At 38.3% G+C, this 22,367-nt stretch overlaps 1 long non-coding RNA gene across 2 annotated transcripts in view; it reads left to right on the top strand.

Annotated features, from left to right (window-relative positions):
• LOC113898182 overlaps positions 1-22,367 on the top strand; it is a 73,955-nt gene that overhangs the window by 7,990 nt on the left and 43,598 nt on the right. For both annotated transcript variants that reach the window (XR_003512560.1, XR_003512561.1), the window contains exons 3-5: positions 10,905-11,056; positions 13,771-13,823; positions 21,863-22,008. This is a non-coding gene — a long non-coding RNA (uncharacterized LOC113898182). The remainder of the gene's footprint in view (positions 1-10,904; positions 11,057-13,770; positions 13,824-21,862; positions 22,009-22,367) is intronic.

The raw sequence follows: 22,367 nt of genomic DNA, 5'->3' as shown, positions 1-22,367 counted from the left end.
ATAGACTTTTAGGAGAGAATAGACAAGGCAAAGAAATATGTGAAATGATAAGAGCAAGAGAAGATAACAGGATTAGTCATATGGGAGATTTCAAATTCCTTGTTGTGATGTGTGATTTGTGAAACTTTTGAGACAAGGTTAGAATGAGGGAAAAGGACATGATGGATTTTCTAAATGCAGATCATAGATTTATTTATTTTTCAATGTACAAAGCCACAACTTACAAGAGCTGCCCAGAAAAGTTTTTAGGGTAAAATGTTCAGTTCAGCTATAAATAGATGTCCAGAATTGCCACATTCATCAGGAGACATATAGGAAAGTGGAAAATGCATAGTGAAAGTCAATCAATCATGTCCAACTCTTTGTGACTCCATAGACTAACCCATGAAATTCTCCAGGCCATAATACTGGAGTGGGTAGCCATTCCTTTCTCCATGGGATCTTCCCAACCCAGGGATCTAACCCAGGTCTCCTGCATTGAAGGCAGATTCTTTACCAGCTGAGCCACCAATCAGCACAAACTTTTGTAAAGTAGCATCTGTTCCCACAAAATATTCCTTGTGTTATGCAAATATACAGCAGTAATCTCTGCCCCAAGAGTCACCTGAAGCTCTCCCCAGCATTCAGTGTTATTCTCAGCGTAGTATTAGCTGGCATGCCCACAGCGCCTCATGGCAGCTGTGAGGAAGATGTCTTGAAGTTGAATGCATGTAATATGAGGAAGTGCCTGCTTGGGCATCAAAGTTCTGGCCAGTAGGCTTTCCACAAACTCCTGGAGATTAGGAAAGAAAGGAATCAGATTATAAGAACAATATAAACAGCTTATAAAGTAAGTAGTTAACCTTGTTATGTGTATATATGTTTAATTATGAATATAGTGCTGAGTTTTATGTACTTTATATACAAGTAAACTTGTTTATTAACAATCCTTCCAGTAGGGCTTGGTCACATCTTTCGGACTTCTGGGTGGGTGGGAGCCAAATTGCAGCCATGGTTCACAAATTTATGTCTTCTTTAGCCTCCTTGCATTTTGTTTCTGCTCAGTGACTTGCTGTTTTTTTTTTTTTTTTTTCCATAAGAGATCTAGCTCGGAAAATATCTTAACTCGGTAACCCTTCAGACTCCTTTTTCATTTTATTTAAGCCTTGATTTTATTGTGCAAGTGTTTCTGCCTTTAGCACCACTCCTGCTAGCTTATTGCTTCTGCTAGACATTTTCACTGAGCTCTGTTTATGCCACACACTTGCATTATACTATGGAGTTAGAGATATTTCTGTTTAGTCAGGAAAAATGGGAACTTCTCTCTGTTGCACTAAGAATTTTCTAGCATAAAATTATGAGCTATCAAAGCAACAGTTCCCCCCCTCCCCACCAAATAGCAAATTTAAACATTTAATTGCAAACCACACATATTCATTGATTGCTTGATATGGGCCCACTACTAAGTAAAATACAAGAAGATATGCCTGCCTTCAAAAACCTCATAATCTAGCAGAGAAGCTAGGTAGGAATTATATAGTGTGAGGGCTGTCATAGAGGTGATTCAACAGTCTCCTTGTCCTCTTTGACAGAACACTCTCTTGACTTTCTCCCTATTTCTCTGGCTTCTGTTTATTTTAATTTTTCCAATGCAGATTTATACTCTACAGCCAAGAATCTGGAGTTCCTCTAGGGTAGATCATAGCCCTCTTCTCCTCTCTATATATTCTCTTCCCAGTTTGTTTCTCTGTATCCATGTCTACTATTTTAATTTATATGCAGAAGACTCATAAGTTTTCCCTTTACTAAAAACTCTCCTCTGAGTTTCAGACCTATATATTTTCATTTTTATTTGACATATCTCCAGGGAATGTCAGACTTTAATATGATATGATAAAGAACTGAACTCAAGATCCAAACCCCTCCTCTCAAAATCTGATCATCTGCTAGGACCACAGTGAATGGCACTGAAATCCATTTCCTTGTTCAAGCTAGAAAATGAGGGACTATGCTTTGACATCTCCTTTTTATTTGTCTCCAGTACTCAATCTATAGTTAAGCTCTATTGGTTTTCCTTTCTTAATTACTCTCACTTGTATTATTATAATAGCCTCCTTTCTCCACTCCCAGATCTGTATTTTCACTCTGAAGCCAGAGTGATCCTTTCAAAACTCTAATCTTATCAGAGGATTCCTTTCTTAAAATCTTTTCCCACTTAGTTTTTTTTTTTTTAATAATAATCTTATCAAGATATAATTTACATACCATAAAATTCACCCTTTTGAAGTGTGCAATTCGGTAGGTTTTAGAATATTCACAGAGTTATGCAATTATCATCTCTAATTTTAGAATATCTTTTTCTTCTCAAAAATGAAACTTGTAACTAATACCAGTCACACTCCGTTCTTCCCTTCCCTCAGTCCCTGACAACTACTAATCTACCTCTGTCTCTACAAATTTGTCTACTTTTTATATTTCATATAAATTAAATTATACAATCCCATTGTTTTTTGGATAAAGACAAAAATCATTAACCTTGGCTTTAAAACCCTGTGGAGCCTGGTCTCCATTTCTTCTCGTGTCTCATCTCAAATTGTATTCTCCTCCATCTCTTGAATCCATTCACATCAGGCATCTTTCTTTATTCCCTACTTAGAATGCTTCCTGCTGCTAAAGGTTTTTGCATGTGTTATTTTCTCTTTCTCTTCTTATCCAGTAAATTCTGTCTCATTGTTCAACAAGAGCCCAAATGTTACTCTTTCAGAATGGATGCTCCTGACCCTTCTGACTGTATCAAATCTCCTAATCACAGGGTCTGATGACACAGGATGCTTCTTCTACTTTGAAGCCTTTGTCACAGTTGCAGTATTCATTTTTCTTTTGTCATTATTTGATTAATGCCTTTTCTTCAGTGGTCCAAGCTCTGCCTTAGTATCTAGCATAGAGTCTCACAGATGGTACAGACTGATTAATGTTTACTTAATGAATAAAAGAAGATTGGAATAAAGATTTGTGGAAAATAGGTGCTGAAGTTGAGCTGACATTAGAAAAAGATGAAAAATGGAATGCAAAGTTTGGTAGGGGAAGTATGCAGCAAATATTTTCAGAACTGGCCCTTAGCATCCTGGGATATAAATGTAACTCAACCTTCTGCACCTTCTTACCTCATCTTCTCCATCTATAAAATGAGGATTACATTTGTCTTTGTATGCCACAGACTAATTCAAAGACTCAATGAGGTAATGTATTTAAACAAGTTTTTTAAACCATATATCAGAGTTATTAAATTAAAAGTGTTGTTCTTATTAAATAATCTAGAAATATATACTCAATAATCTTGGTTATTTATAGGATATAAAACTAGGTGGTATGGAAAATAGGGAGAATGATAACTTTTATCATTTGTGTATGTAACACATATATTTGTCAATTATAAAGTTTAAATTTGTTTCCTTGATTGATAAGAATATGAAAGGCATTTTGCTATTTTATGAAAAAGAGAAGCAATCGGATCTAAGGTAAGTAAGATGACATATGTGACAACAGGATTCAGTTCAGTTCAGTCACTCAGTCGTGTCCGACTCCTTGTGACCCCATGAATCGCAGCACGCCAGGCCTCCCTGTCCATCACCAGCTCCCGGAGTTCACTCAAACTCACATCCATCGAGTCGGTGATGCCATCCAGCCATCTCATCCTCTGTCATCCCCTTCTCCTTCTGCCCCCAATCCTCCCAGCATAAGAGTCTTCTCCAACAGGATTAGAAGTAGCCAAAACATTGAATACTGGCAGAGATCTTAGATAACAGCTATAACTGAACCAATAAGAAGTTCAAGGCTTGTGTGAGATTTAGTCAGGAAAAAAAAAACAAAAGCTGCATGTGAAAATGGATGTTTCATTTGAAAACCCAATTTTTTTGTTTCATATTGTTGATTAAATATATCATAGCACTGTAATCTAAGAATTTCTCTGAGTTCTGTGTGATTAAAAACTCATCAGTAGCTTCTGTGGGATAAAAAATTTATGTGGAGACTAATCACAGTATCCTGGAGAGGAGAAAAATTGGCATTAGCACTAAATACAGTGCCTATTTAATAAATATGTGTGTGTATATATATATATGTTATATACATTGATATGTCATTTCTATGGTATTAATGATTGATTTAGGAGAAGGAAATGGCAACCCATTCCAGTGTTCTTGCCTGGAGAATTCTATGGACAGGGGAGCCTGGTGGGCTGCAGTCTATGGGGTCCCAAAGAGTCGGACATGACTGAAGGACTAACACAGAATGATTGATTTGGTTGTACATCCAAGGAGTAGAAAGACTATTTATGATCATGTAAATTCCTATTATTACAGAATTTGGGGATAGACAGGGCCTCAAGCATCATCATATTTTAATCCAAGCAGGGTATGGCTCTCTTACAGGTTTACGTTAGCTGTTAGTTGCAGAAACAGGCCTAGAGTACGGGCATTGAGATTTCCAATCTAATATTGTTACTTTACTACTGTCACTAAGACAGTGGCTTCAATTATCTTATTGGGTCCATCCTTCATGTGGCTATCCTTAGTTCTAGCTCTACAACCAGAGATTGGCTTGTTTACATTTCCATTTGCAGGCTATTGTACAAGAGCATCTAATCTGGTTTCAGCATTATTACTCTTTGAATTTTAGGGCTATCAAGATTAATGCCCATTGCATAACTCTTCATGTCTAAGAATTTATAAGCAGCCAGTCTTTAGGTTCACAGAGAAACTTCTTGAATGTCAGAACTAAGAAAAATTTAGGGAACTCTTGTGCTGTCTTACTGGGACTGTTAATTGGTACAGCCACTATGGAAAATAGTGTAAGGTTTTCTCAAAAATAGAACTACCATATGATCCAACAAGGTCAGGAGGGGTGGCGGTGAGGAGATACCCCTCGTCCAAGGTAAGAGAAACCCAATTAAGATGGTAGGTGTTGCAAGAGGTCATCAGAGAGCAGACACACTGAAACCAGAATCAAAGAAAACTAGTCAATCTAATCACATGGACCACAGCCTTGTCTAACTCAATGAAACTAAGCCATGCCTTGTGGGGCCACCCAGGACAGGCGGGTCATGGTGGAGAGGTCTGACAGAATGTGGTCCACTGGAGAAGGGAATCACAAACCACTTCAGTATTCTTGCCTTGAGAACCCCATGAACAGTATGAAAACGCAAAATGATAGGTTACTGAAAGAGGAACTCCCCAGGTTGGTAGGTGCCCAATATGCTACTGGAGATCAGGGGAGAAATAACTCCAGAAAGAATGAAGGGATGGAGCCAAAGCAAAAAAAAAAAAATACTCAGTTGTGGAGGTGACTGGTAATAGAAGCAAGATCCAATGCTGTAAAGAACAATATTGCATAGAAACCTGGCATGTTAGGTCCATGAATCAAGGCAAATTGGAAGTGGTCAAACAGGAGATAGCAAGAGTGAACATCAACATTCTAGGAATCAGCAAACTAAAATGGCCTGGAATGGGTGAATTTAACTCAGATGACCATTATATCTACTACTACGGGCAGGAATCCCTAAGAAGAAATGGACTAGCCATCATGGTCAACAAAAGAGTCTAAAATGCAGTACTTGGATGCAATCTCAAAAACAACAGAATGATCTCTGTTCATTTCCAAGGCAAACCATTCAATATCACAGTAATCCAAATCTATGCCCCAAACAGTAAGGCTGAAGAAGCTGAAGTTGAACGGTTCTATGAAGACCTACAAGACCTTTTAGAACTAACACCCAAAAAAGATGTCCTTTTCTGGAATGCAAAAGTAGGAAGTCAAGAAACACCTGGAGTAACAGGCAAATTTGGTCTTGGAATACGGAATGAAGCAGGGCAAAGACTAATAGAGTTTTGCCAAGAAAATGCACTGGTCATAGCAAACACCCTCTTCCAACAACCCAAGAGAAGACTCTATACATGGACATCACCAGATGGCCAACACCAAAACCAGATTGATTATATTCTTTGCAGCCAAAGATGGAGAAGCTCTATACAGTCAGCAAAAACAAGACCAGGAGCTGACTGTGGCTCAGATCATGAACTCCTTATTGCCAAATTCAGACTGAAATTGAAGAAAGTAGGGAAAACCACTAGACCATTCAGGTATGACCTAAATCAAATCCCATATGATTATACAGTGGAAGTGAGAAATAGATTTAAGAACTAGATCTGATAGACAGAGTGCCTGATGAACTATGGAATGAGGTTCGTGACATTGTACAGGAGACAGGGATCAAGACCATTCCCAGAGAAAAGAAATGCAAAAAAGCAAAATGGCTGTCTGGGGAGGCCTTACAAATTGCTGTGAAAAGAAGAGAAGCAAAAAGCAAAGGAGAAAAGGAAAGATATAAGCATCTGAATGCAGAGTTCCAAAGAATAGCAAGCAGAGATAAGAAAGCCCTCCTCAGCGATCAATGCAAAGAAACAGAGGAAAACAACAGAATGGGAAAGACAAGAGATCTCTTCAAGAAAATTAGAGATACCAAGGGAATATTTCATGCAAAGATAGGCTCGATAAAGGACAGAAATGGTATGGACCTAACAGAAGCAGAAGATATTAAGAAGAGGTGGCAAGAATACACAGAAGAACTGTACAAAACAGAGCTTCATGACCCAGATAATCATGATGGTGTGATCACTGACCTAGAGCCAGACATCCTGGAATGTGAAGTCAAGTGGGCCTTAGAAAGCATCACTACGAACAAAGCTAGTGGAGGTGATGGAATTCCAGTCAAACTATTTCAAATCCGGAAAGATGATGCTGTGAAAGTGCTGCACTCAATATGCCAGCAAATTTGGAAAACTCAGCATTGGCCACAGGACTGGAAAAAGTCAGTTTTCATTCCAATCCCAAAGAAAGGCAATGCCAAAGAATGCTCAAACTACCACACAATTGCACTCATCTCACACGCTAGTAAAGTAATGCTCAAAATTCTCCAAGCCAGGCTTCAGCAGTACATGAACCGTGAACTTCCTGATGTTCAAGCTGGTTTTAGAAAAGGCAGAGGAACCAGAGATCAAATTGCCAACATCTGCTGGATCATGGAAAAAGCAAGAGAGTTCCAGAAAAACATCTATTTCTGCCTTATTGACTATGCCAAAGCCTTTGACTGTGTGGATCACAATAAACTGTGGAAAATTCTGAAAGAGATGGGAATACCAGACCACCTGATCTGCCTCTTGAGAAACCTATATGCAGGTCAGGAAGCAACAGTTAGAGCTGGACATGGAACAACAGACTGGTTCCAAATAGGAAAAGGAGTTCGTCAAGGCTGTATATTGTCACCCTGCTTATTTAATTTATATGCAGAATACATCATGAGAAACACTGGGCTGGAAGAAGCACAAGCTGGAATCAAGATTGCCGGGAGAAATATCAATAACCTTAGACATGCAGATGACACCACCCTTATGGCAGAAAGTGAAGAGGAACTAAAAAGCCTCTTGATGAAAGTGAAAGAGGAGAGTGAAAAAGTTTGCTTAAATCTCAACATTCAAAAAACTAAGATCATGGCATCTGGTCCCATCACTTCATGGGAAAAGATGGGGAAACAGTGTCAGACTTTATTTTTTGGGCTCCAAAATCACTGCAGATGGTGATTGCAGCCATGAAATTAAAAGATGCTTACTCCTTGGAAGGAAAGTTATGACAAACCTAGATAGCATATTCAAAAGCAGAGACATTACTTTGCCAACAAAGGTTCGTCTAGTCAAGGCTATGGTTTTTTCAGTTGTCATGTATGGATGTGAGAGTTGGACTGTGAAGAAATCTGAGAGCCGAAGAATTGATGCTTTGGAACTGTGGTGCTGGAGAAGACTCTTGAGAGTCCCTTGGACTGCAAGGAGATCCAACCAGTCCATTCTAAAGGAGATCAGTCCTGGGTGTTCTTTGGAAGGAATGATGCTAAAGCTGAAACTGAAGTACTTTGGCCACATTATGCGAAGAGTTGACTCATTGGAAAAGACTCTGATGCTGGGACTGGGGGCAGGAGGAGAAGGGGACAACAGAGGATGAGATGGCTGGATGGCATCACTGACTCAATGGGCGTGAGTTTGAGTGAACTCTGGGGGAGATGTTGATGGACAGGGAGGCCTGGTGTGCTGGAATTCATGGGGTCGCAAAGAGTCAGACACGACTTAGCAACTGAACTGAACTGAAATATGATCCAGCAATTCCACTTCTGAGTATTTATTTAAAGAAAAGCACTAACTTGAAAAGATACATGCACCCCAATGGTCATTGCAACGTTATTTACAATAGTCAAGTTATGGAAACAACCTAGTGTCCATCAATGGATGAATGATAAGAAATTGTGTGTGTGTGTGTGTGTATAGTATATATATTGCATATATATACAATATAAGGCCTCCCTGGCAGCTCAGCTCGTTAAGAATCTGCCCGTAATGCAGGAGACCAGGGTTCAGTTCCTGGGTTGTCAAGATCCCCTGGAGGAGGGTATGGCAATCCACTTTAGTATTCTTGCCTGGAGAATCCCCATGGATGGAGGAGCCTCCGGGCTATAGTCCATGGGATCACAAAGAATCAGACACAACTGAAAGACTAAGCACAGCACAGCAGAACATATACAATATAATATTCAACAAAAAATGAAAATTTCCATTTGTAACATATGAATAGACTTCAAGGGCATTATGTTAAATGAAATAAGTCAGACAGAAAGAGATAAATACCCTATGATCTTTCTTGCATGTGGAACCTAAAAACGAATGAAACCCAAGCTTATAGAGGTGGAGAACAGATTGGTGGTTGCCAGAGACAGGGGGCGAGGGGTGGGAAAAGTGGATGGAGGAGGTCTAAAGGTAAAAAACAAATAAAAAAACGAGGTTCTGTTAGGATTTAAGTTTATGATACCTTTAATTTCCATGAATAAATACAATTAATAGGGAGAAAACAGGGTTTATACCCAAGGGGAAAAAGTAAAGAATTTTCATTGCAGCAAGACTTCTGAAACATTATCAGTCTGGTCTCTGTGTGAAGTGGGGCTTCTCTGGTGGTGCTACTGGTAAAGAACCCACCTGCCAGTTCAGGAAACATATTTTGCAGTTTCAATCCCTGGGTTGGGAAGATCCACAGGAGGAGGGCATGGCAACTCACTCCAGTATGCTTGCCTGGGGAATTCCATGGCCAGAGGAGTGTGGCGGGCTATAGTCCATGGGGTCGCAAAGAGTTGGACATGACTGAAGTGACTTAGCATGTGTGAAGTGATGCTGCAGTGGTGCCACGCAGGACAATACCATGTGGCCTCATCATACGAGTGAAAAAAAAGAAAGCAGTAGGATTCTAAGAATATTGTTTTCAAGGAAAAAAAAAAATCCATTCAACATATTTAATTGATTAAGAAGCTGGACGACTTAGTTGTTTGGGCGAGGAAGGAGACATTTCTTTGATAAGAAAATAAATGAGAGAGTGGGTGGGGGGAAACGTTAGGCTTTCAAGAGAAATCAAGCAAACGTCTAACAAAAAAATCATCTTAAAAACATACAGTGAACTGAGTAGCTGAGAGTTTAAAATAAATAACTCTGGATCATGAGCCTTTAATATTCTTTAATATGGCTTTCTTAATAAAAGTATTGGTCTTTTGGTTATTTGCCCAATCACTATACTTGGTTCTGTAGTGAATGATATTCACATAATGATAATATTAACATTTTTCAACCTTTAGAATTGAAACTCAATTTTAGTTATACACCCATGTGATTTAATTATGGTTGCATAAAAGAATATAAATGTTATAAACTTTGATAGTGGATAAGCAATGGTATATAATGACAAAAGCTGACCAGTTGAAGCGTGGGAGGCATTAGAGAGTGGAGTAACAGTTTCTTCATATTCCAGTGAGAGTGTTAGTCATTCAGTTATATCCAACTCTTTGTGATCCCATGGACTATAGCCTGCTAGGCTCCTCTGTCCATGGAATTCTCCAGGCAAGAGGGATCAAACCTGGGTCTCCTGCATTGCAGATGTGTTCTTTACTTACTGAACCACCAGGGAAGCCCTGTCTTCAATTGTGTCTAGTTTCCTGGGCTAGCTTGGTCACTAATTCAGACAAGAAAAAAATCACTTGTGATAATATTTCAAGCATAAAATAAGGATTTTGGAGTATATAATACCCATGGTCATGGAAGTACTATCTCAATTTTAGATATATATTTTTAAATAGCAAGATGAAGTGAAAAAGAAAACTCTTAATAAAAATTTAAAACTATCAAACCAACCAGTTCTCCTAAAAATATTAAAAGATAGTTAAAATATGACATATATAAAAAACAATGTGTATGAGATTGATAACAAAGTGTCCTTGAAGTATTTATTGAAGAAAACAACATTATAACCATAAAGGCTAACACACTGATTGAGCATCCAGGTGCTAGGTATGTTGTGAATAAATAATATATATGAACACAAAGTAAATGCAAGTTCATAGTTATTGCCAGAATTTGAAAGGATGGAGATGATCCCTAGTAGACAAGTGGTATATGCTTTATGCAGGCTTCCGTGATGGCTCAGACGGTAAAGCGTCTGCCCTCAATGAGGGAAACCCAGGTTCGATTCCTGGGTCAGAAAGATCCCCTGGAGAAGGAAATGGCAATCCACTCCAGCACTCTTGCCTGAAAAATCCCATGGACGGAGGAACCTGGCAGGCTACAGTCCATGGGGTCGCAAAGAATTGGACACGACTGAGCGACTTCATGATTCAAAATAAACTGAATTTTAAAAGTAGGTTGGATTTGCCATGTATTAACATGAATCCACCACAGGTATACACGTGTTCCCTATCCTGAACCCTCCTTTATTTAAAAAAAAAAAAGGAAAAAAAAAAGTAGGTTGGAAAAATACTGACTTTGTCAAAAATTCTTTTCTTGATATAGCGGAGACACAGAGGGCAATATTCAGGATAATAGGAGAAGAGAAGAGGAGGGACACCGCAGAAGCACAGCCATGAGACGGCAGACACGGGTAACGGTGGTATCAGATTACAGTAGCCTTTACAGGATGATTCCCTCTGGCCCTGTTTGAAGCAGTTAAGTAACAGTGTTTTTAAAAAAATTTAATGTAAATATGTATACTGTGACAGAAATTGCATCTTTGGTAATCATTTAAACTTCAGATAGAAAAAAATTATGTCAATTAATGTTTGAACGAATAAGAAATTATTCAGCATTATGTGGGGTAATGCAGGCAAATGTGTGAAGATCAGTTAATAGTTAATCTTTAATTTTTCTTCCAATTGTTAAATTCTGTGATTCAAGGCACTTTTATTTGAAATATACAAACAAAATTTAAATAAATATTAAATTTTTTTTTCTTCTTGAACTCATAATTCCATTATATTTTTCCAATAAACTTTTACTCTAATATTATATACTTTTATACTTCTGAAAGTCTTTTACTTGTCACCTATAATATATCTCAGGCTTCCCTGATAGCTCAGTTGGTAAAGAATCTACCTGCAATGCAGGAGACCCTGGTTTGATTCCTGGGTTGGAAATATCTGCTGGAGAAGGGACAGGCTACCCACTCCAGTATTCTTGGGCTTCCCTTGTGGCTCAGCTGGGAAAGAATCTGCCTACAATGAGGGAGACCTAGATTTGATCCCCGGGTTGAGAAGATCCCCTGGAGAAGGGAAAGGTTACCCACTCCAGTATTCTGGCCTGGAGAATTCCATAGACCATATAGCCTATGGGGTTGCAAAGAGTTGGACGAGGCTTTCATTTCACTATCACGTATCTCTGCAACAAATTTTTATAAATTAAAATTTAATTATTTTTTATTTTTCTAGCCATAAGGCTTTAAGTATTAAAAAAATTCTTCTAGATTGAACTTCATGAAAATTATTATTACAATTCAATTGGCCAAAAATTACTATATTATAAATTTTAAAACTTATTAAATGCAAAAAGAAAAATAATATTGACAATCTCAGTAAGAATAGCAGGTTTTTCATGTATGAATATTGGATATAATTTAATTGAGGCCAAGTTCAGCATCAATTATATTTTTATATTTTATATATATGTAAGCACTGAGAAAACTTTAAGTAAGAAGATAGAAATAGAAGTTTTGGTATAATAATATCATTCAATTTTTTGAGCTCTTTCTGACTTATGTGCCAAAAATTCATATAGTGATCTATCATGAAAAATATTTTTATTAATCTAACATCTGACAATTTAATTATGTTCTCTCCAGTTTTGATCCTGACTTGCAAAAGGATTTGTCATCCTGTCATTAGAGTCATTTTCTTTCTCAATTTATAGGCATTACACCTAAAAGGCTTTACTGAGATGTATTCAATCACTATTATTAACAATTCTGATACACATTTACCAATAAACAGTTTTGATAAAAAGCTTTCTTTTCATGCATTTTAAATATACTATTGTTAAAATCTCAGAGCTACAGAATTAGCTAATTTATGGAAAATATTTAAGCTGCTTATTTGGCAAAGCCAATCCTCAAATCAAATCAATCAGCCAAATGACATATTTACTGTCAGAAAAAGTCTGACTTTTCCCTGGTGGTTCAGATGGTAAAGCGTCTACCTGCAATGCAGGAGACCCAAGTTCAATCCCTGGGTCAGGAAGATCCCCTGGAGAAGGAAATGGCAACCCACTCCAGCATTCTTGCCTGGAAAATCTCACGGTCAGAGGAGCCGGATAGGTTACAGTCCATGGGGTTGCAAAGAGTTGGACATGACTAAGTGACTTAACTGTCAGTTTCATTTCTTAATTCAATTACATGCATTCATACGTGTCTTCATGAAACCCTCTCACATCTGAATTCTAATTCTGAGGGAGATGGTCATAGGACTGAGCCCGGCCAAAACTTTATTGCTTGGATGAAATAGAGCAATTTTGAAGTTGTGGTAAGTGATAGAAGTTTGGGGTGAAAATTTCTTAAGATACATAAAAAATAAAAAGAAAATACTAGTCTTAGGCAAACATATCTCTAGTATTTATGGAAGCCTCACTCCTAAAAGTGGAAGGAAAAAAAAGAACATAGGCACATCACAGAACCAGACACTCCTAAAGGGAGACAAGGTCCTCTAAAAATGAGAAAATCTGTTAGTAAGATTTCTAATTATTCTTGGAAGAAAAATAAAGAGGAGACAACCAAAGAAATCAATGACACTTCACATAAAATGTTTTGATGATTCAGGTTCTAAGGAACCCCAAAGATGGGAATGCCACGTGCATGTAGAAGTGTGGCAGAAGGCTGAAAGAATATGAAAACAGGCAAAGGCTAGAAGGGTAGAGAATTATAGAAGACTGTGACAGAAGGCAAGGAGCAAGATGGACAAGGACGAGGCAAGACCACTGTTTTCTTAGATGGTGTGTTACTCAAGATGGTAGATACGTTTCTACTCAACGTATTCAAGAGCAAGAAAATTGGTTTTCCAACTGGAAAAGTAGAATTAAAGTCTGAAACACATGAAACAATAAGTGACACTGATCACCTTTATACAAAAATCTTAGTTTCAATAAGTGACCTTATAGACTGTTGAAAGGACTTATAAACACAGTTGCAGAATTTCTATCAGCAATATTCTATAGTCATGATTAATTGGGAGACAGCTCATGAAGAGACTTATAACTTTTTAAAAAAGTTTGTCAAAGTGTCATAAAAATTGGGTGTTGATATACTTATCAGTGCTAAATGCTGTCTATAATTAGAAACCATAATAGTTTACTAATGATCTCTTAGAAAAATGTTCTTGTCTTCCTTTCTCTCTAGCACCAGTCAGATTCTCTAGGTGGAAACCACAGGGAACCAGATGGCAAATTAAGGTAAGAAGAATTTCCTTAAAATTTATTTAGAGTGGCCCAAATCTGAACCAGCATCACAGTCATGTTCTCAATGCCTGCAGTGGACGGACTGAAGTGGGATCATCATCACAATTGGGAGGGCAATGAGGGGATTCTTTTGGGGTGGGATTGAATGTAAGTGATCTCAGATTTTAGCCCTAGTTCTTAGTTCCTTAGAATTCTGTACATCTGTCTTGGGTGAAAAGAATACATGCACAGGTGCTAAGTCACTTCAGTCGTGTCTGACCCTTTGTGATCCTATGGACTAGAGCCCGCCAGGCTCCTCTGTCCATGGGATTCTCCAGACAAGAATATTGGAGTGGGTTGCCATACCCTCCTCCAGGGGATCTTCCTGACCCAGGGATTGAGTCAGCCTCTCTTGTGTCTACTGCATTGGCAGGTGGATTCTTTACCACTAGCGCCACTTGGGAAGCCCGGGGTGCATAGAATAGACTGGCTTAAAAAGCACACATTTCTTTGAATGCTTTCTAGGTGTCCCCATTAGAACTTAGCAGGAGATGGTGTGAGTTGGTAGTTCCAGAGGAGTGTGGAAGCACATGTGTACATCACTGGTGAGGGTAGGCATGGAGAAGGGGTGCTCTCTACACACCTAGGCTGTGTGGATCATCAGCAGAATCCACAGGGAAGACCAATGGGAGGTGGGGCCTGGATTCCCCGGTGTTGAGATTTATCTGCTTCACTTATGGCCTCTGGCAGAACCCTGCTGCTTTTGTGGATCTGGAGGTCCAGGACAGTTTGAGCAGTATCTGAGTTATTAACAAAATCTCCCTTTTTTTGTTTGCTGCTGTTGTGTTTGCCCCTCATTCCTGCTGGGAAAAAAAAAACAAAACAAAAACAATTGATGTGTTTCATTAATCATTCCTCGTGCAGAGACCTATATTGGCCTCATCCCCACTGTGCTTTATGGCTTTTTGTTTCTGCCTTTTGGGAAAAGAGGGGCTATCCAACTTCCTTCCACATTTTGATTACATGCATTTTTAACAGTTCATTAGTTTTTCCATGGGAAAAATTATTTGAACATAGAAGCCTTGTTAAAAGTAGATACAGAGTAGCTGAAAAGACAACTCTAAGGGAGGGTGTGTGTGTGTGTGTGTGTGTGTGTGTGTGTATATTGACATGACTAGTTTCAGGCATCCATTAAAGTGAAGTTGCATTTTTGTGTGTGTGACAGACCTGATTCAGCAATCTCTTAGCTTCCTTTATTTACAAACCAGAAGCTTCTGCTGTTTTATTAAAGACTGGAGGTAAAAGCTGAAGTGCTTTGCCATCACAGACATCAAAGGGACCTAAGTGTACTTTTCCCCTTATGTTTTAGGTAGTTTTTCCCTTCATGCCTGCTATCAGTCAGAGAGAGTGCTAGAATGTAATACCTCACACCTTGAAGATTAAACACCTTCTCAGCTGGTATTTCTGTTTCGACTTCGTTTCCTGCTACCCTCTATCATAAGCACCTTGCACCATGTCATGTTCATTCTTGGTTCTGTCTGAGCAATGAGACTATGTTTTCCAAAAGCATTTTTCTGCAAATAAGTAGACTCTGCCTTGTCTTTGACGTGAGCTTAGTTGCTGAATGAATTGCTTTGTTGGACAGCAAGATAAGATTATAATAGAGTCTGTAATAACGATGCCAATCACGAATGGCAGGAAGGCTGTTATTCTTGGACGGGTGTATTTGTAAATCATGCTAGATTTCCCACGGCTTAATCTAAAAATGCCACCTTGTCAGTGGTAGAAGCTTACATTTTGAGTTCCCAAGAAAACTGTTTCATAAAGAGCATCCTTTTCTTCTTCATCATGTAATAAATAAGTTCCAGGAAGGCTTCCTCTTATCTAAGGAATCAGTCAGGTCCCATTTTCACTTCTGTACCTAACCCTGTGTGAGTCGGGCAGTTGTCACACATTTTCTTATGTGTAGAATGATTCTTATTTGTATTCGAGGTTGTTGTTGTTTTCGCTTTAGTTTTCTTTGTGCTTAAATTGGAAGCAAATGTTCTAAGGTGGGCTAAGGAGTGTATTTCAGAGCTCTGTGGCCACAGGACAGACCTATAACGAAGGAGAAGCAGGTTGGAGGAAGAGTTTGGGGTGAGGAATTGCCCTTCAAAACAGGAAAACTTGAAGTTATGTATTAAAAGAAAAGGAAAAAAAAGGAAATGCTTCCAAAATTTTATAGATCTTCATGCAATTGATATGTTATGAAGAATAGAATAAAATAGATCTTGTATTTTATTTGCCTTATACTTTCAGAGATGTTCCATTTTTCTTTTCTTTTTTTTTTACATCCTGAGAAAGTAGCTTCTCATGTTTTGGATTTAAATTTTTCTGAACCTTTTCTATGTACCCCAGTGACTAAAAAGAACAGTCACCACTCTGTAGTTCTAATAACAAAAGGACTGTGGACTGTTCCTCTATAAGTAAATGACCTATTTCAAAGCATGTTTCTATGTAAGGTCCAATTAATTGTGAGTTTAGGAGTCTAAAAGCCAGAAATGGCAGCTGATATTTTGTAAATAACCACTATTTATCAATATTTAAGGGGACGCTTTAGGGAACTTATAAGAAAATTATAGGAAAATTTGGATTAAGAAGGAGCATCAGATTATTTCAGTCTACCATTGTAGTTGAAAGACAAACAAAATGAGGCTCAGAGAAATTGAAAATTGTGTCATAGGTTTTGTTGAATGAACTAGCTGTGAAGTCCTGGTCTCTTGAATGTCTTTTCTGTAGTCAAGCTCTTTTGAATATGTTTGGTATCTCCTGTAATATGTTCATAACCAAATATACCTACTTTGGAATACAAACAAAACTTTTTCCAAACCAGAAACGTGTCTTGAGTTGTAAACTGTCAATTGTAATAAGCTAGCAGGAAAAAAAAAAAATTAAAACATGACTAATTTCCTCTTTGAAAAAAGAAGTTCTGAAAGGTTAAACTCATTTAAAGAATAGCATGTTACAAAATGACTTATTGTATATGATAAATTTTAATTATAAAGCACTTTCACAGATATTTCCTTTATTAAAAAACCTGTGAGGTGGTTGACTATTAGCTGCATTTCACAGATAAGAATCCCGGAGCTGAGAATTGAAGAGGCACATCTGAGACAGCAGCACGGGGTTTGCAGGTCCAGGTTTTCTGACTGCAAATCCCAGAGCTCTTGTCACTGTCTCCTAGTTTGTTCCTCAGCGGAAAATGGACCCACTCTTCTTCACCAGCATTCTTTATCTCTCAAATTTCATTCCAGTGTAGGAAGTAATAATGAGAATCTTTTAAAACCAAAGAGGTTATAGTAGAGAATTTCCAAAATCATGCTGCAGCTGAGGAAATACTCCTAGAAAGATGGTTAGAAGGGCAGGATACTGTTCTTCTGGAGGCTGGGATGGGTAGAGGTAGTTGGCATGCTCTTGCTAGCTCCTACGGGCTCTCAACAGACAAATTATTAAATTTACAGCGACTTTGCTCTTTGTTAACTAGCCATTAATAAAAATGAAATTGTGTAAACAGCATTGAATATTATGTTAACAACAAAGATATTAAATATGAAAGAGTTGTTACTTCTTACTTATCTTAATATACTTTACTATTATCTATGCTTTTGATGTTATTTACTTATCTAGTATCTGTAAGGTGGAAATGCTATATAATACTATCTGCTTTTCCCAGTCCTGCATTGATAGTTTGAAATCAACTATGATGGAAGTATTTATACTGTGAAAGTCATCAATGCTAAAAATTATCTCTTTGTTCATTGTCTAGACTTAAACAATTAATATTTTTAGCATTAATAATGCAGCTTAAATTTTAAATCGTGTTGTGTCTGCAGCTGTTACATTGTAAATAGCACAGAAAATTGAGAAAATATTCTTCTAGCATTTGAAAACTACTATCTGATTTAGCAAAGAAATTGCTCATGTCACTGAAAACTGAATGAATTCTGACAGACATCCTTGTTGTTTTATTTTAAACTCACCCTGTAATGTAAAAGAAAACATCAACCGTCTGTGTCAGAACTATACTGATTTGTCAATGACATGAGAATTTCTTTTTTGAATCAGATTGTAATCAAACATTTATACATAATCTATTGTGGCATCGTTGCTGGGGACAGAATGAAAAAGAAACTGATAGTGTTTTTTTTTAGGAAAAAACTCTTTAATAGGAAACAGCAAGTTGCACTGAAGTCATTGGAATGGAATTTATTAGAGTGATGATTGCTGCTCGGTGCTTAGATGCTCAGTCATGTCCGACTCTTTGCAACCCTGTGAACTATAGCCCACCAGGCTCCTCTGTCCATTGGGATTCTCCAGGCAAGGCTACTAGAGCAGGTTGCCATGCCCTCCTCCAGGGGATCTTCCCAACACAGGGATTGACCCAGGTCTCCCGCATTACAGGCAGATTCTTTACCATTTGAGCCACCAGGGAAGCCCAAGAACACTGGAGTGGATAGCCTACTCCTTCTCCAGGGGGTCTTCCTGACCCAGGAATTGAACCGAGGTCTCCTGCATTGCAGGCAACAGTGATTTTTATATGTTTTATCATTGTTTGTAAATTGGGTTGCTATGTTTTTAAAGCAGGAAAATTTATATATATATATATATATATATATTTGGAAAGTCAGTTGTTGAACCCTTATCAGCACACCATGGATAGAGGGCATGTTGTTGGAAAATGAATACTCCTTGCAGATGAGAATATGAGAGAAATTCATGCTTGTCCCTTCCCTTGAACACCAGCTCTGTCCAAGTAATGTTTCCAGTTTTATATAATAGACCTCTGTGACCTTTTCCTATATTGTGTGGAGAGGGACTCTTTTCTGTTTGTGGCATCTCACTTCAAATTCCAGAATGCATTTTACATTATAAAAAATAACCAACTTAACAGACAAATGGAAGACATAAAAAGCTCTCATTGCTGCTGCTGCTAAGTCGCTTCAGTCGTGTCCGACTCTGTGTGACCCCAGAGATTGGCAGCCCACCAGGCTCCCCTGTCCCTGGGGTTCTCCAGCTAAGAACACTGGAGTTGGTTGCCATTTCCTTCTCCAATGCAGGAAAGTGAAAAGTCAAAGTGAAGTCGCTCAGTTGTGTCTGACTCTTAGCGACCCCATGGACTGCAGCCCACCAGGCTCCTCCGTCCATGGGATTTTCCAGGCAAGAGTACTGGAGTGGGGTGCCATTGCCTTCTCCGGTAGTTGAAGGTAAACTTCTGGTGTTGACCTCAATATTCTACCTCGGCTCTGTTGTTTATTTCGCTTTTCTAGTACCCAGTCCCTAGTACAGTGATTCTCCCATCTGAAACTAAAACATATAGCTCAGGTGCATTTTTGGTCCTTTACTGCATTGATTTGACTTCTCCAAAATCAGTCAGAATTTACCTTTCATTCTATCCCCTTGGAGTTCTGTGTTATATTATGCTATCGTCTTAATAGTGGCCCAGAAGTTACTGCTACCCTGGCTTCGAGTGGTACATATTTACATTAATACCTACTCATTCTCTGGTCATGCTTTTATCCCAATTGATAACTCAAGGGTTGGGATCCAAAACACTGTGGCATGATAGTAGTTAGTGATGGTGGGTATTCAATAAATAATTGAGGATTGACTGATAAGATTCCCTTCTAGACTCTTTCAATTATACCACTTCCGACTCTTCCTGCACTGACAGGTGAGTTAGTTATATGATCCCTTCTCTTTTTTTACTGACCTTTGAATTAAAGTTAATTTATACAAAATCCAAAATTACAGATTGAGCATCTACTAGTTTTCTGATAAAACTATCTTTGGTTTTAGAACTGGCTTGCTTTGCCATTCATGTATGCTTCATTGGTTTGTATTTGGGTTTGGCTCGTGCTGCAGTTAATCATATTTAAGTTCCATTTGTAAAGGCCTTGATGAGACAGCAGAAATGTCAAAAGAGAAGAAGAAATCATAGGATGCTATGGTCATCTGACTTCCAGTTGAAAAGTGGAGATTAGTTATAGGTCAAAGTAAATAAAGGATGTCTTTATAGTCTCAAGAAGCTTGCTAAGGTAAAACAGGGGGATCTTACTGAAAATACATTTTTACTTTTAAACCTTCCATGACTCCCATAAGGTTAAAATAGGAGTATAAGGATGCTATGGCTTCCCAGGTGGCGCTAGTGGTAAAGAACCTGTTTGCCAATGCAGGAGACATAAGAGATAGGGGTCTATCCACTGGAGGGCATGGCAATCCACTTCAGTAATCTTGCCTGGAGAATCGCATGAACAGAGGAGCCTGATAGGCTATAGTCCAAAGGATCATAGAGAGCTGGACACTACTGAAGTGACTTAGCACGTATGCACGCGTACGGAAGTGAAAGTGGTAGCTGCTCAGGCGTGTCTGGCTTTTGCGACCCCATGGACTAGAGCCCGCCAGGCCCCTCTGTCCATAGAATTTTCCAGGCAAGAATACTGGAGTGGGTTGCCATGCCTTTCTCCAGGGGATCTTCCTGACCCAGGGATCAAACCCAGGTCTCCTGCATCACAGGCAGATTCTTTATCATCCGAGCCACTTGGGAAGCCAGTGGGAAGGTTGCTAATATATATTTAATATATGAAACAGGTAACTGAATATGAGCGTTGCAAAGACAGGTAGATTAAGTGAAGTGCTTTGTAATAAGATTCCTGACTTCCAACTCTAGCTCCACGTGCTTAGTATACTTAATTCACTTCTCTTAACCTCAGTTTTATTATTTGTAAAACTGGAGATTATTTATAGTGTTTCACATTATTGGACTGTTTTAATTATTAAATACAAAGTGTTTAGCAAAATTTCCACTCACAGATATTGGTGACAACATATGGCCAAGAGGGTTTTCATGATGTGAAATCTTATCAATAGACAAGTTAGGAATCATTTCTCTTTAGAGAATCTTTTCTTTCATGAGCCACATAATGACATTATCTATTATTATTACTAAAATGGTGGTATTTCACGAAAATATTTTAATTAACTACAAATAGACTTAGTTTAAGTTATTTGTTCAGTTTTGAAGGATTGCTCAAGTATTTTTATTATAGGCAATTTGTGAAAATGGAAATTATTGAATTTCACTGGGAATTCTTTTTGTTACAGAGATCATGAAGACCTGAGGGCTATCTGAGATATGACGGGGAAGGTTATGGTACAAAGTGCTGTGGTCTGTCATGGTGCATGGTTTAATTCCAAATCCAGCCTAAGAGTTTCCATTTTATAGCCATGTATTCTGGGAATTTAAACTTTTTGAAAATCTGATGAAATGTTATTAGTATTATAGTATGTTTTTATCATTGGGACTTCCCTGGTGGCTCAGACATTAAGGAGTCTGCCTGTAATGTGGGAGACCCTGTTTCAATCCCTGGGTAGGGAAGATCCCCTGGAGAAGGAAATGGCAACCCATTCCAGTATTCTTGCCTGGAAAATCCAATGGATGGAGAAGCCTGGCAATGGATGGAGGAGCCTGGCAGGCTACAGTCCATGGGGTCACAGAGTGGGACACGACTGAGTGACTTCATTTCTTTTATCATAGGTGCATTTTGTAGTGACTCTTGAAAGAGTTATTTCTTCCTTGTATTAGACGTAATTGTCTGTATTATCAAAACACAATAAGTCACGTAAATATCAAGCTTTTCTAAAATTTATTGTTTAATCTCTGCTATATAAACAGATTGTAATTGGGAAGTGCATACAAAGACTAAGATGATCAGATCTGATTAACCTGGTCTGCTGAACCCTCTTCCCCACCTCTTGCCCGCGCCCCCCCCCCCCCCCAACCTTGGGACATTGCCTCCTGCAGTTTGCTCCTTGGAAGTCTGGATGTAGGCTGTTACAGAGGGTCACCTTGGAGGTCCAAGTAGTTATGGAAATGCTGGTTTTGGAGATTTATGAAGCATATTAGCTTATTGAAATCTTTGAGAAGTCCAGTAAAGCAAGTCGTTTGAACCAGTGTTTTCCTCTTTTATTGCATACTGCTTATAACTTGTATTATTTTTTGATGAAACATGTTTTAGGAAGCTTTACTCTGGATTACAAATTCCTCAGCCAGAAGCACAAAAAAACCTGAAATTGCTTTGAACAAAGTCCTTAGAGTTGATTTGGAATGAGAAGAATTGGGTTTGAGACTTTATGCAATAATTTTACAGCTAAGTAACACTGGGTAAGTTATTTCATCTGTCCAAATCTCAGTTTCCTTTTTGGTAAAAGCATAAAATACCTAATATTTATGTACAGGTTTTTAATCAATATTACGTAAGTTAAAGGAAGTGAAAATAATATATATTACCAGTGGATGAAATTTATTGACTTACATACATACTCCCCTTATAGATTTACTGGGCCTTTTTTAACACACATTGGACCTTATGCACATGTTAATGAACTTAGGTCTCCAGGTCTCAGCCCATGACAAACCAGGATTAAGAAAAACAACTAGAAAGCAATTGAGGCTGTTGTGGAGCAGTGACAAGAAGATCAGTAATTGGAAATCGAAAAGCAGACTGATTATATTGATACATG

The sequence above is a fragment of the Bos indicus x Bos taurus genome, chromosome 9, assembly GCF_003369695.1.
Source record: "Bos indicus x Bos taurus breed Angus x Brahman F1 hybrid chromosome 9, Bos_hybrid_MaternalHap_v2.0, whole genome shotgun sequence".
Taxonomy (NCBI): domain Eukaryota; kingdom Metazoa; phylum Chordata; class Mammalia; order Artiodactyla; family Bovidae; genus Bos; species Bos indicus x Bos taurus.
This window is presented reverse-complemented; position numbering and strand designations above follow the sequence as displayed.